Source organism: Xenopus tropicalis, chromosome 4 (assembly GCF_000004195.4).
Source record: "Xenopus tropicalis strain Nigerian chromosome 4, UCB_Xtro_10.0, whole genome shotgun sequence".
Lineage (NCBI taxonomy): Eukaryota > Metazoa > Chordata > Amphibia > Anura > Pipidae > Xenopus > Xenopus tropicalis.
In genome coordinates, this window is record NC_030680.2 from 93,222,793 (window position 1) to 93,228,710 (window position 5,918).

Below are 5,918 nucleotides of genomic sequence, written 5' to 3' on the forward strand. Positions count from 1 at the left end.
AGCAAACCTAGTGCCATACAGAGTGACAGTAATATAAAGGGACCACTGTACCATCAAATGTTCTTGTAGAATTACATTAAAAGGGGCAGTATACCCCCTTCTTTAACATGAGTACAATTAATAGGGTTTGCACTGAACTAGCCTGTTTTAATCAGGAGAATAATTTTCTACTTTTATCTAATTTCTTGAACAAAGCAGGAAAAATGAAGCTACTCCATGTAAGGTTCTTGCAAGGCATTTAATAAGATTAACCTTTTTATAATGAGCTGCTCAAAGTCTAGCATGCTGCATCTGGCAAAAGGGAATTGCTTGTTTATACAAAAAGTATATTAAGCACAAGCCTCATTCACTGAAGTAGTGTTTACAAAGACAATGGGTGTACAGCTCTGTTTAAGTGCTCTTACTGAATCTAGGGTGTAGAGTGCAACTTTATTCATGCATGTATTTGCGCATAAAGAAGCTATAGTATCTTTCAAAGGAATTGGGGTGGAGTGTTAAGTACCACTCAACCTCAAGTGGAAGACCAGGAATGGAAGCTTGCATGAGAAGTGCTAATATCTTCTACCTTACAAGCAGAAAAGACCTTCCATCTAAGCCATAGGAGGGAAACAAAGGCTAAACACTTGAATGGGTTGGGAAGATACTTTTTCATTCATGTGTTTCAGTCTCTTGCAAGAGGACTGAGAGGGCAGATGAGATTTAACGGAGCCTAGTCTGGACTAACTGAATTGTAGTACAGCAGGCAAGGAACCCTGCTAATCCAAGCAGAGGCTGTCATAGGGTGTAACAATGCTCTTGATGCTGACTTGAAAAGTACTACCAGTTTCTTGTCCATCAAGTTTTTCAAAGAAGAGGCATGTAGGACCAGATAGCTTTCCGAGGCACACCACTTCGAACAATATCAGCCTGGGCGTGTGAAAGGAGAATTGGTAAAGATTTTTTTTTTCAGGTTTAAAAGTCTGAAGAAAGTCTATGTCCTTGAAAACAATCATCCAAACCTGAAGCTATCACTTCATCTTTAGTTTCAGAGAAGTTCAACAATTCCTCTCTAAGGTTCTGAATCCTGTAAGGCTTATAGAAGACTAAATTCTTGAAAATGCCTTTGCATTGACAGTAATGCTAATCATACTCACCCTGATGGTGCACATACAGGAGAGGCATTTTTGGAATTCTGGGCCTGAGAATTGTGTGCCTCGACCCTGGAATTAGCTTCAAGTGCATAAAGGTTTATTATGCTCCAAAGGGAAGCACTTGTGGCATATGGGGCAGGCTAAGATTCTACTTTAGCTAAAAGGTTTGCTGACTTGGGAAAGGGCTCCTCTAAATTCCACTCAGGGAGGAGTCCTGGATGCAAAAATATGGGGCTTTTTATGCACTGTTCAGGATGGAGAGTGAGGACTGAGGAGGAATGACTGTCTGAGCCTGCCAGACTCCATCAGACAACTGCTTATCCATCCAATTGTCCACTGTCTATAGTTGTGTAGGCTGTGCAGGGGCATTTTTTACAAGCTCTACCAACATAATAGGAACCTATCCATATGGACACATAATAGATACTATAGTAATAATCTGTTATAATAATAAGCCCAACTTTTTAACCCTTGTAGCTATCAGTTGTTGACCCCTTTCTTGTCTGTTGAAAATGCCAGCTATAAATGGGTATCACACATAACAATAACTTCAGAAACATGTAGTGGAAACAAATCATTATACATTTACATCTTAGTACAGAGGCCTGCAAAGCGTATATAAAAATGTTTTAATTAAGTGCCAGTGCAGTTCTGGCCCTGTCAATTATACTCTACCTCAGTGCTGTCCAACTGGCGGCCCGCCCCTGTTCACACCTCAGGAGCAGTAGAAACCCACAAATAATCCCTGCACTCTACAAAAAGAACATATACTGAGGTGGTACTTCAATTAAAAAGTTTTTTAATATATAGTTATTGTGCAGACTGTAGGAGCAGTGCCAGCATTGTGTCACTGTAGGCTGCCTGTGTGTGCCATACACACAGGCATCATAGGGCAAGCAGAGTATGGCACACACAGGCAGGGTAGGGAAGGCAGAGTATAGCACACACAGGCAGAGTATAGCACACACAGGCCAGGTATGGCACAAACCAGCCAAGAATGGCAAACACAGTGAAAGTATGCACACGCAGGCAGGGTAGGGAAGGCAGAGTATGGCACACATGGGCAGGGTAGGGAAGGCAGAGTATGGCACACACAGGCAGGGTAGGGCAGGCAGGGTATGGCACACACAGGCCAAGTATGGCACAAACCAACCAAGAATGGCAAACACAGTGAAAGTATGGCACACAGGCAGGGTAGGGAAGGCAGAGTATGGCACACACAGGCAGGGTAGGGAAGGCAGAGTATGGCACACACAGGCAGGGTAGGGAAGGCAGAGTATGGCACACACAGGCAGGGTAGGGAAGGCAGAGTATGGCACACACAGGCAGGGTAGGGCAGGCAGAGTATGGCAGGTTTTTGCTGTACTACAACCATTAATATGGGTATGGTCATGTGATAACATGGGTGTGGTTTCAAGTGGGTGCGGTTTCAAAAAGGGGAGTGGTCAAAACTGGCTTCCATTATCGGCCCTCCACCACGTAGGTCGGAAAAATTCCGGCCCTCGGTACAACAGAAGTTGGACAGCACTGCTCTACCTGATTGGTGACCTCTTGTGTTCCCAACCTGAAATTATTAGTTCTGCTACTGAATGACACAGGAAATCCATGTATCAGGAAGAGAAAGTAGCATCGGCAACAAAATCACTGCATTTCCTTATCCTGTATGCATCTTGTTTAAATAGCTTGGATAGGGAAATAAAAGAATATTGTTATTTTAGGTAGGTTTTATTGTGCTTTTAGTTAGTGAGATGTTGCATACAGAAGGCGAGCCATATCCATAATACTGCTGTCATTTCTTCAAAGGCTGATAAGTGTTTTTGGTATGTATTTGTATTTACAGCTTCACACCATTTGTATGAGGAAACACTTTCATCGTCACCTCGTGGCCCTAGAGTTTTATGCTAAGGTGTTTAGCTTGCTGGATAATTGAACAGAACATTCAGTAAGGCCAGTACAGGTGCCACAATGGAACTGTCTGGGACTTCTCCAAAAGAGAGAAAAAAAAGCATTGATTAATATTCATATTAACGTCATATGAAGAAAATGCACTTATTGACAATATTTGTAATGACATTTTATTAGTGCGCTTTATACCAAACTTAACAGTACCAATAAGCAAATTGTTTCTTTAAAAAAATATGTATTAACAGCAGCGTAGAAACATAACGTATTTGCAGTTAGAGGTATGTATGATTTCCTTGGCACATACATGTTATTTACACTGGTCTAATCCCCTTCTCAGATTACAAGATGGATATTGTATACCTTTTTTGTGTGTGTTAAAATGTACAAATGCATCTGCAACAATATGCAGAGTTAAAATGATACATAGGAAGTAGTATCAAATCTTTTTGTGGTCCAATGTTATTTCTTTTTCAATCTTGCCACTGCCAGATACCTGCAGGTAATAGCTACAGCTGGCCCGATGCCTATCCTGTATGGCCAAGTTTGAACAATGTATCTCCTGATACACAATGTGCGCTTCCAGTTGAGAAAGAGCGATACTAACATCTCTTTACAGATTGTGCAGACCAAGCCACCATTAACTAAATGCAGTTTCTTCCAGTCACAGTACCTCCTTGTTCAACATGCATTTAATAATTAGGGCCTATTGTTTTAATTTATGAAAAATCTGTGGATTTTTTTTTTATTTCTTGAGATAAACAGGGACTGTAGAAATAGAAAGGACTCCATCCCACAATGTAAAAAAAGGGACTAAGATTGCCCCGGGTGCAATTACTCATAGCAACCAATACAATGTTTGCTTTTAAACAGGTGACCAGTAAATGCTAGCTTTTGATTGGCTGCTATGGGTTACTGCTCCTGGGCAAATGTAGTGCCTTTTATTACATAATCCTGCAAGTTTTTAATTTCCTGGTTCTTACAAGGTAATTAATTAGAACACTCATTTATTTTAAAGGTTTACTTATCCTTTAAGGAAAAACAATATTAAAATGTACTTAAGCCATATTTACATTTTGCCAGCTTTACATGCATATGACCTTCAATAGAGCCTCTATTTAAATATTACAGCATTTCAGGAATTAATTCCCTATAAACTGACAGAAAAAAAGCTATTGCAACCAAACCACTGTTTGCTTTCATTATTTTAGCTGTATTTTGCTGTAAAAGCTAATTGCTGATTGGCTGCTAAGAGTTCTTAGGCTGGTATTTACACAACCATATTGCTACATGAACATTTAACCTGATTAAATTATTATACTGCAAATGTTTGGAATAAAGCAGTTCTAAAAACGCAGAAGGTAAAATGCCTGGCTAAAAGCCCAAATAAATCAACAGTCACTTTGAGCCACAAATATTATTCTACCATCAGCAATGATACATCAATTTCTCGGATTTTATATGGTAAATAAATGCTAATTTTTAGTGTCAGTAGAATAAAAACATCCTGCAGCATTTACGCAAGATATAAGCGGATACAAATACACAGCATATTTATTGCATATTGTAGATTTGTTCTTTAGCCAGTAATTATTCAGTCTCTGCCACCAAAGAAACATACAGTTAGTGCAGAATATATGATGCATCTGGTATTGCAGAGAACACAAAGCCAAATGATTAAAGTTATCATAAGAGCAGCACATGCCCCGGTGCCCAATCTGATGTGTAAACTACATGAAAGGATTGCCATCTGACACGGCACACCCGTCAGAAGAGAACACAACATGCTGCATCTTTATCCGACAAGATAAAATCTGATGGTGTCTGACAGACTTTTTTCTCTCACTGAAATACATTGACTGTCAGATGTAGATGCAGGAACAAAACCCACCACCAGATTTTATCTTATCCAACTTTACATTACAACTGCTGGAGATCAGATTTTGTAGGATCTTACAAAATATTTTGCTGTTGCATGACAAGGTCAGATAAAATCTGTCCCATAAAATCTCCTGTGGAGTTTAGCCCTAATTGAATCCCAGACTTATGTGTCCATATATAAATTCCCAAAAGTTGGGAAATAATCCAAACGTTTATATGCAATCTACTCAGCATGTCTCCTATTTATAGTGTGTATTCAATGCTACAGACAGATGATCGTAGAGCTGATCTGGATCCAGCCAGTCGTTATTCATGTGAAATAACTGCTCTGAATTATATTATTTTTAGCCTTTTCTGCAAAGTATATTATTTACCTGTTTTAATAGCCTCGGCGTGAGAAAAAAAAGTAAAACCATAAATATTATCAAAATGGAATAACAATATTAAATTAAAATTATTAAATATGTGGCTCCAATGGTCAGAGCAGGGAAAAATATTGTTGGAAAGGGCAACTTAACATGAAAAAATCATACCGTACAACTCATACAACAATCTCCCTCCACAAGGATTTTATGCCCTTTGTATAATGTCTTATAACCCAGCCATTAAACATGCAGTATTAGAAGTAATCATCCCACTGCATGTAACCAGTTTAACATTAGTCACCATGAAAAATATGCATTTGGCTCAGGATCATCTCTGTGGGTAATTAATCATAAGATTCGTTTCACCAGTCATAAAGCATAAAGGCATAATTCACTGTGCGCAATATCCTCTTTTTTTGCCTATGAGCGCATTTGTATGTATGTGAGGGCTCCTTAACTGCATGCTTTAGTATAGATCCAGATACCTTTATCAGACACAGGCAATAAACATGGCAGTTCCCACATATATAGAAGAGAAATAGGCCTCAGACTGCACAAAAATACCCATTAAACCTAGTTTGCTTGACCAGTGACAAGGCAAAAAGGTTTTTTATGGTACTGGAACCTTGTTCTTGAAAAG